Genomic DNA, 10,124 nt, shown 5'->3' with positions numbered 1-10,124 from the left:
CCTTGTCTCCAGCTTCTTGGGTCGGCAGGGAGGAAGGAGGATGTCGGGGACTGGGGGTGGGCAGAGGCCCGGGGAAGGGACCTGAGGGCCTCTCGTCCTTTTCCAGGGACAGGAGGATGGAGCCCTCAGCTGGCTCTTGGTTCCTGGTCCCCAAGTGTCCTCTGTGACCTCGTTTGGCCAGCTCCCTGCCCTCTGCTCTGGGCTGGTAGAGGGGAGAAGCTGCTGACCCTGAGCTAGGAGCGCCACCATCCGAGTGTGTAAGGGCGGGCTGTGGGTCTGTACTGAAGCAGGGACAGCCAGGCCTCCGCGTCAGGCTGGCCTGCCCCGGCCAGGCTGCATGCCCAGTCACAGCAGTGACCGCGCCAGGTACCTGTGTCAGGAATGTCGGGGCTCCTGATTTCACCAGCTGGAGAGTTCGCTCCTGCACGGGGCGGTGGGGAGGCACAGACGGGCACTCCGGCGGGAGCGACACGTGTTGGGGATTCTGCTCTACTATCTTTCTTAACCTGCAGGGCCCTCCAAGGGCAGCGTGGTCCCTCGGGAGGAAGCCACAGGGCTTCCCCCTCAGACAGACCTGGCCCCGGCCCTGCCTCGGTCCCCGGAGCCAGAGGGTCTGGTTTAGACGGAAGCCCTGGAAACCTTTCATGGATCAAATGTTGACAGAATTTACTCCCCGTGTTCTGCCTCAGATTGGGCTCACCGGTGGCCTCAGCTTCCCTCTGAAGAACATGGCAGGCAACGCGGGAATGCCCCTAATATACAAACCGTCTCCCATGGGCGCGTTCCCAGGAGGAATTAGGATTGTAGTTGGGCTTGTCTTTACTTACTTTCTTTTAGTTGCAGCAAAAAGAACAAACAGAAAAAAAACCCCACAAAATAGACCATCTTAACCATCTCTTTTTTTTTTTTTTTTTAAAGATTTTACTTATTTACTTTTAGAGAGAGGGAAGAGAGGGAGAGAAACATTAATGCGTGCGAGAGATACATTGCTTGGTTGCCTCCCACATGCGGCAGTGCCACTCTCGGACCTAACCTAGGGGCAGAGCCATGGGACAGAACAGAAAAACGCAAAAGAAAAGGGAAGGAAGAAAAAACCAGATGGTGTCCATAGTCTCCGGTTTGCGGAGGTGTTTTTGGTCTGGTCCTCTGGTGTAAGGCAGGACTTCCTCTCGGACTCTGTGCTGACCACCACCGTGTGGTTCTGCCTTCGGGTCCCCCTGACCTGGGAAGCGAACTGATTGTCCTTCAGATTTTGAGTTTCTCCCCGATCCACGCGCTCTTCTTTGTTTTTGTATTCATAACGTTCAGTGGCAGTCACCAAGGAGGACCGGCTGGAGGACCCCTGCCTGTCTTGCTAGTATTGGATCCAACAGTATTTTAAAGATTTTATTTACTTATTCATTTATTTATTTATTTATAGAGGGGAAGGAGGGAGAAAGAGAGGGAGAGAAACATTAATGTGTGGTTTCTTTTCATGCATCCCCCAAATCGGGGACCTGGCCTGCAACCCAAGCATGTGCCCTGACTGGGAATTGAACCTGTGACCCTTTGGTTTGCAGGCCAGCACTCAGTCCATTGAGCCACACCAGTCAGGGCTGGTTCTAACAGTACTTTATAAAGAATTTTAAAAGATGGCCCTTTCAGCCAACCATCTGAATAAAGCACTTATAAAGATTTAAAAAAGGAAGAAAAAAAAAGAAAAGAAAAAGAACCCTTCCATTACTCTCCCATTTACCACTTCCGGGGCTTCTATTCCTACCTGCTGATCTGGGCTTCCACTTGGGATCTTATTTTTAGCAGTTCTTGTAGTGTGAATCTGCTTGTGATAACCTATCTCAGCTCTTGCTTATTTGTTTTTTTAAATGTCTTTATTTCAACATCCTCTAAAATAATCAAGGTATAATTTATGTACAGTCAAATGAAGGAAACCCTAAGTGGCAGTCCAGTGAGTTTTGACAAGTGGGTCTGTCCCATAGCCTACACCTCCACAAGGCACAAGGCTTCACTCTTCCCAGGAAACCCTCTGTGTGTCTTTCTGATGAAGCTCAGCTCCCAGAGGTGGCACTCTTCTGATTTCTATTGCTGTGTAATAGTTCTGCATGTCCTAAAACTTCATCTAGATGGGGTTACACAGTATGTTCTTTTTGTGTTTGGCTTACTTGGCTCAACATGACGTTCGTCACATATATCCCTGTCACCCCCAAAACGAATACAAAATAATAGTGACTGGAAACTGTAATTGAAAAAAATGAAGGGATCCACGTCAATGCATGTGTCATTAATTAGTGCTTTGCTTCTTATTGTTTAGTAGGGTGTCATTTTAGGAGTATACTCGGAATTTACCCTCCTTCTAGGTGGAGACATTTGACTTGTTTCCGGGATTTGGCCATTAGGAGTATGATGCTCCGGGTATTATCATGTTCCTGTTCGAGTCTTTGTGCACACACACTTCCGCTGCTCCTGGGTAAAGAGCTAGGGGTGGGCTGGCCGAGCCCTGGAGCAGGTGCGGGCGTGTGCTGGTTGTCAGAGACAGCCGCGCTGGTTTCCAAACCGGTGGCTTCATCTCGCCAGCACTTGGTTCTCTCTCTTTTTTCTTTATGTTTTAGTTTTCTTTAATGGATACGTTGTGGCATCCCATTGTGGTTTAAAATTTGCCTTTTCCTAATAAATAATGGCATTGAGCAACTTTTTATGTGTTCAGTGGTCACTTGAGTATCTTCTTTTATGAAGTATTGGTTTAAGCCTTGTGACCATCTTTATTGGGTTGCTTGTCTCTACTGAGTTGTAGAACCTCCTGTATTCTGGACATGAGTCCTTTGTCAGGTATGTGTGTTGTAAATGTTCTTTTCCTGAGCCTGTGACTTTTTAAAAAAATGTTGTTTTTTTATGAACGGACAGTTTTAGTTTGGACAAAGTCCAGTCTATCAATATTTTATACTCAGTGTTTTCTCTGTCCTAAGAAATCTTTGTCATCTCTTAGGTAACAAAGTAATTCTCATGGGTTTTCTTCTAGAAGCTTTATAGTTTCAGCTTTAGTTTTTGTTTAGGCCTATGATAGGTCTTGAATTAATCTTTTTTTTTTTTTTTTTTTTTTTTTTTTTTTTGTCTGTGGCATTAGATAAGGGTCAAAAATTTTTTTTTCCCATTGAAAAATGCATTTTCTTTCTGCGTTGGGTTTTCTTAGAACATTAAAACATCAATAGGTTTTGTAAATGTGAGTCTATTTCTCGCTTCTCTATTCTGTTCCATCGATGTGTTTGTCTCTTCTTACACTAAAACTGCATTGTCTTGATTACTATAACTTTATAGTTTTTCAAGACACTAAACCATTGTCTTGAAATCAGATGATGTAAATTCTTCAATTTTGCACTGCTATGTCAAGAATTTCCCCCACTGCTGCCCTGGCCTATGTGGCTTAGTGGATTGAGGGCCTGCCTGCAATCCAAAAGGTTGTCAGTTTGATTCCCAGTAAGAACACAGGCCTGGGTTTCAGGCCAGGTCTCCAGGTGGGGGTGTGCAAGAGGCAACCGATCAGTGTTTCTCTGGCACGTCGATGTTTCTCTCCCTCTCTTCCTCCCTTCCTTCCCATCTCTAAAAAAAGAAAATGAAATCTTAAAAAAAAAAAAAAAAGAATTTTCCAGCTATTTATTGATTGTAGATTACCCTTGTGTCTTTCAGTTTTGGAGGTGCTTTATATTTTTATTTTTGAACAGCTTTATTGGGATATACCGTATTTTTCGCTCCATAAGATGCACTTTTTCCTCCCCAAACGTGGGGGGAAATGTCTGTGCGTCTTATGGAGCAAATATTGCATCACAGACAGTGATGTGTATTACCTGACCTGTCAGCGGTGGCGACAGCTGTTAGAAGAGGAAGCGGTGGGTCCATGTGAAACTCCTGGGGACGCTTACGTGTCCCACTTTACTGCTGAATCTCGGCCTCTGGGCGTTGCCGTCCGCCTCTGCCCATCACCGGGACCTGGGAGAGTGCAGGGAGCCGCCCAACACTCCCAGCTACAAACGCTGACCTGTCGAGTCAGCTGAGGCTAATAACGGGCATGCGGGCATGCGGCACAGGGCCAGGTGCCAATTGTCTTTGACGCTGGGCGGGGTCTGTGTCAGCAGAACCGCCTCCAATCACCAATCACTGTGTCTTAAGCTCTGCCGATCACGAGAGGCAGGTGGGAGGAGCTGAAGTAACATGTTCTCGGCTGGCTCCTGGCTCCGTTAGATGCTACAGCCGTCTCGTCTACCTCCATAATGTCCCCAGTGCACCCCAGGTTTCTGTGTGAGGAGGCCAGCAGTAACTGGGTGAGCAGCCATAAATGCTGAAGTTTGTGTATATAAAGGGAGTTATGGTGGGGTCACTGTTCTAGGAGTAACACGGGCATTGAGGGGATTAAGGGGGATCACTAGCCGTAACAGGCCCTGGGGGTCGTCCGCCAGACCTGTAACTAGGATAGTGACACTCTCAGTGACTGTTATAACCAGTGATACCTCTTCACTCCCTCAATGCCTGTTATTAAAGGCCCCCCATAAATTCTGACACTAGCGATGATGAGTTCTTGGGGCTCCCAGGAAACTAGAGTACTTGAATCTCAAAGTCTCCTCATTTGTTAATGACAGTGATGATGGTTCTTAATGCTGTTGACTGCTGTTCACTTTCCATGGTTGAAATATTATTCTGTTATATTTTATTAAATATTTTAGTACACCATTTGGTTCAGAACATTTTCTTGTTTTCCTCCTTTAAACCTAGGTGCGTCTTATGGTCAGGTGCGTCTTATGGTCAGGTGCGTCTTATGGTGCAAAACATGCGGTAATTCACATGCGATATAGTTCACCCATTTAAAGTGCACGAGTCAGTTTAGTATATTCACGGATATGTGCAGACAACGCCGTGGATACCTTGTACGCTTGTCAGATTCCTTTATTAGTATTTTGGACAGACATCTTGGGAAATTTTTACGTGAATCACTTTTTGAAAGCTTTTAGACATTTTCTTTCACTTCTTGCCATATTGCACTGGTTAGGACTTTCAGTACATTGTCAAACAGAAGTGGTAAGAGCAGGCATTTTTATTTTACCTCCATGTCTTTACTTTTCAATGTTATTGTCTAGGAGTATAGGATTGGCTCTCCACCCCCCACCCCCCATTTTTTAGCACTTTACAATGTTGTTGCATTTTCTTCTGGCTTCCATTTGTTTCTAATGACAAATCACCTGTCATGTTAATTTTTCTTCCCCTAAATGTAATGCAACCTTTTAATCTGGTTTTTAAAAATTAAAAAAAAATCCTTTTCAGCACTTTCACTGTTGTACCGCTATGTGAGTCTTATTGTATAATTTTTGACTTGTCTTTGAGCTTTATGATACTTTAGTTTGGATGTTGTATTATTCAGTTTTAGGATTTCTACTTGGTTTTTGTCCGGTATTTCAGAGTTAACATTTGTCTGCTGAAATCCTCCATTTTCCACACATTTGTCTGCCTTTTCCTCTAAATTCTTTGTTCATTGTATCCATATATCCTATTAGTTACTTTAGGTTCTTGTCTGCTAATATTCCAACGTGAGTCATCTATGACCTGCTTCTGTTGATTTTTCTCTTTTGATTCCAGGCCACATTTTCCTACCTATTCATGTGCCTTGTTTTTAAAATTCTGTGCCAGACGCTGTGGGTAAAAGCAGTGGAGGGTGAGGGAGGTCATTTTTCAATTAAGTAGGCGCTCAGCTGGGTTGGGACTGGGTTGCCACTTGAGTTGGTTCTTATCTACCTCGGTTTCCAATGTCTTCAGAGGACAGGAGCAGGCAGAGGTGGGGCGGTCCCCACCCAGCATCTGGGGCCTTATGCCTCGTGTCTTTTGCATGTGTCAGAGCTAAAAACACCTGCAGTTGGTTGCCCCTCACTTACCTGATGGTGGCCTTGGTCCCCTCGGGGCAGAAGAAGACAGGAGAGCACTTGAGCCTCTGGGAACCTGAGTTGGGGGCCCCAGCTGGTCCTGGGGGCCTCACAGAGTTCCCTGGGCATTGCCTGGGTGGGTAAGCACCTCAGTTCTTGTTTTTAAGGTAACTATTGGTAGCAGTTTGGTGTATATACCTTTTTCCCCCTTTATATGCATTTATAACATGTAAGATAATTATGTATCTTAATGGTTTTATTTACTTAAACGGGGTCGTAATGATCTTCAGCTTTTCCAGTTACAAATACATCTTGGATATACTGCTTCATCAATACATATAGATAAAGTTCATTCTTTTTTAACATTGATATAGTATTCTGTAGTATGAATGAGCTGTAAGCCATTAAATCAACCCCAGTTTTACCAAATGGAGATCTTACCAATGACTATCTTCATCATCTTCACATCCATGGGCTGGTATTTCTGGTATCTTGCTTCTATATTCAGGGCTTTGGCCATTTCCAACAGAAAAAAAAATGGACAGACTTTTGTATTTTCCTTGGAGGGGCTCAAGCATCGGGAGCCACCCTGGTTCCTGAGTCATAGCTGCCCTTATGACATCACAGGTCTCCCCCCTTCACGCCTTCTGCCCAGGCCATGGCTAGAGTAACACAGACCTGAGGGGGTTTGGACCATCTACACCCAGTCCATGTGGGACCAATGGTAAGAGACTGACACACAGGCTTTTTAGGGATGTCTCCATAGACCTGTCAGGATGAGGGGACCCCCGGCATCTGCATCTGGGAAGCCTTGGAAACTGGGCAAGTGTGGGGTACTGAACGGAGGGGGAGGAGGAGCAGAGTCACCCTTTCTTGCCTTTCCCCTAACTGCTGGCTGCAGGAGGCGGACCAGCCTGAAGAAGCTGAACACACTAATGATGAGCCCCAGCAGGCAGGGGAGCCAACGGGCCCATCCTCAGCACCCCTGACCTCAAAGGAGAAGGCAGAGGTGCGTAGGAGAGGCCCCGACTTGGGTGTGTCTGGCCCTGGTGTCCTAGTACTGTGGCTAGTGTCTTAAGGATGGTCCAGAGCCAAGGACAGGAATAAGCTCATTCTTGTCTGTCCTCTTTCCCCATCCATGTTTCAGGCTGGCGTTGCGAATGAGGTTGAGGCGAAGAGGGTGGATAATGCTAAAGAGAGCCCCAGAGAAGTATGACGGGCCCTCCCCCAGATCCCCAGGGCTGGGGCCGGAATGTGGGGGCTGAATTTGTTGTTGTTTAACACTTTATTTATTTTTAGAGAGAGAGGGAGGAAGGGAGACAGGGAGAGAAACATCGATGTGTGAAACATTGATCAGTTGCCTCTCTCATGGCCCCAACGGGGGACCTGGCCTGCAAACCAAGCATGGGCCCTCACTGGGAATCGAACCAGCAACCTTTTGGTTCACAGGCCAGCACTCAATCCACTGAGTCACACCAGCCAGGGCTGGGGGCCCACACATGGGAAGCTGCGTGTTTGTGAGCTTGTGCACGTGTTTGCATGCTAATTAAGATTTAAGGTGCAGCCCTGGCAGCTGTCGCTCAGTGGATTGAGCATCGGCCTGCGAGCCAAGTGTCGCCGGTTCAATTCACAGTCAGGGCACATGACTAGGCTACATGTCAGGTCCCCAGTAGGGAGCATGAGTGAGAGGCAACCACACAGTAAAAAAAAAAAAAAAAAAAAGATTTAAGGTGCGAAAGTCAAGAGAAGTGAAGATGGGGAAGAGACAGGAGAGGTAGAACTTCCGGGGTGGAGGGAATCCTCACCACTGTGGTGGGCAGGGGAAGAGAGCATGCTGTGGACTGGAGCTGGAGTCCGAGATGAAAGGGCAGAGTTAGCAAGAAAGGCCACTGCTCCTGCAGGCGGGCGGGGTCTGAAAAGAAGAAGGGTCCTGGGTCCTGGTTCGGTCAACATGGAGTTCTTGCCCTAGGCGGGCCAACTCGATTCATATAAAACTGGGTAGGCAGGGCAGATGTAATTCCATTTTATAGCTGGGGACTCTCAGACTCAGAGGTCAATGTGTCCACGCCCGTTAACCAGGGAGGGACGGAGAGAGGACACCTACTTGGGCTTCTGGTCCCAGTGAGTGCCCTGCTCCGTGTTCCTGGGGTTCAGGAAAAGGGGTGATTTGATAGGGAGTCAGGTCCCTTCCTGGCAAACCCTGGGTCTGAAGTGGGGAGCAGGGGCATGCTCTGAATGTCCTCTCTGTTTTCTTGCAAGATCCCAGGAAACCAAAATAAGTCCCCCTCTAGCCATCCGGACGCCGTAAAGATCCAGGCCTGGTGGCGGGGCACCCTGGTGCGCCGGGCGCTGCTGCACGCAGCGCTCAACGCTGTCATCATTCAGCGCTGGTGGCGGCAGGAGGTGGCGAAGGTGCTGGAGCAGCGGCGGCGGCAGGCGCTGGAGGCCTTCGCACAGAAGGAGTGGGCGGCCGTCAGGCTGCAGTCGTGGGTGCGCATGTGGCGCGTCCGGCTGCGCTACTGCCGCCTGCTGCACGCCACGCGCGTCATCCAGGCCTACTGGAGGTGCCACACCTGCACCTCCCAGGGCTTCCTGAACGGCCACTACAGGGTCACGGCCGACCGTCTGCACCTCGAGCTGGAGATCGTGCTGGGCTCAGAGCTTTGCTTTGTGTCCGAGTGTATCCCCCTCCCCATAAAGCAGTGACGCAGCCTTTCCCCAGCCTCTCTCTGTTGGACAGGCTCCAGGAGGTCGGGGCAGACGGCAGCAGGGACTTAGCATCTCATACGCCAGCTCAGAGGGGTTGGCCAGTGTCGCCGGAGGACGCCGTCACGTCAGAGGAGAAGGATGTTGGGCCCTTGCCCTGACTGAGCAGGGCCTCGGATTGATTGGCGAAGTCTGCGCAGCTGGGAAACTTGGAGGTACAGGTCTGCCGTGCCGGCCACCTCAGGGAGCATCATCATTCACATTTGGTCCCTGTGGCGGGTCTCCCCAGGGATCCAGGAAGCCTTGAGGTGGATGGTTGGTAGTGGCAACGGCAGCACATTTGCCAGGAATTCACCCACCCAGATCTGCTGGTTCAGGGATTGTACTCCCACCCCCAGGACTGACAGCAGCCCACCCACCCCAAGCTCTGTGATCCTGGCTCCTGGTGGTTCATAAACTGGCCCCCGGACACGCAGCGTAAGGAGAGAACGAAGAAAGAGGCAGACTGCTCCAGACCCGTGGGGGGCAGGTTTATCACCAAGGGTGCTTACATTCGAGGCTCGTTTGGGGCCACAGGACGATGAGTAGCCCTCTGCATCTGCCGCCAGAAAAGAGTTCATAGAGAGAGACGTCGACCGGGTCCAGTCACACGCCCCGTCCAGATGGTCTCCATGCCAGGGACTGCCTCCAGGCTGCATCCTTGAAGATGACTGTCACCATGGGGTCGGGGTAGGGGGTTGCATTCCACCGACGGGAGGGGGACAGGAGCCTAGCTCACAGGTCAGGCCATGGTCACGCCCTCTCCTGACCTCCTGCAGCTGCTCCCTGCCCCACTGGGGCCTGTGTCTTCATACTGGGCCTGGAAGTCAGAATCTGAGGTGCAAACAGGAGGTGGTTTGAGTACCCAGCCCCTGTCCTCACCCCCTCCTCAAACCCTGTCCCCGCGCTCCAGCCCCAGACCGGTACAGGCCTGTACTGCGTGTGACGGCTGAATACCAAGGCAACTGGAACACCATGCATGGCTCAGGACTTGTGGACCCAAACATAGAAAAAGTAAAACAGTAAACACACAGTGTAAAAGATTAAAGAATGGTACGCTTGCAAAGGGACTTACTGTGAACGGCGTTTGCAGGACGGGAAGTTGCTGTGGGTGAGTTGGGGAGGGGAGGCAGCACACCCCTGTAGACTTTATAAACACTGTACTCCGAGCTACGCTGTTGATAAAACAACACGAGCTTGACCCAAACCCAAGGAAAAGGATGCCATCAAAAGACGCAGTGACAGGTGGTGAACGAGGCTGCTGCCGGCATACTGTTTTTCAGCACAAACTTAAAAAAATTTTTTTGTTATTTTTAGAGAGAGGGGAAGGGAGGGAGAAAGCAAGGGAGAGAAACATCAATGTGCAAGAGATACATCAATCAGGTGCCTCTCGCATGCCCCCAAGTGGGGACCTGGCCCGAAATTCAGGCACGTGCCCTGACCGGGAATTGAACCGGCAACCTTTCGGTTCACAGGTCAGCA

At 49.2% G+C, this 10,124-nt stretch overlaps 1 pseudogene; it reads left to right on the top strand.

The window, feature by feature from the left end:
• Positions 1–6,673: 6,673 nt before the first annotated feature.
• On the top strand, positions 6,674–8,603 carry LOC150005516 (IQ domain-containing protein F5 pseudogene; annotated as a pseudogene).
• Positions 8,604–10,124: the final 1,521 nt, after the last annotated feature.

This window comes from Furipterus horrens, unplaced genomic scaffold, assembly GCF_987537825.1.
Source record: "Furipterus horrens unplaced genomic scaffold, mFurHor1.1.pri manual_scaffold_7, whole genome shotgun sequence".
NCBI classification, from domain to species: Eukaryota; Metazoa; Chordata; class Mammalia; order Chiroptera; family Furipteridae; genus Furipterus; species Furipterus horrens.
The sequence above is the reverse complement of the archived record's forward strand: the minus strand, read 5'-3'. Positions and strand labels throughout refer to the sequence as shown.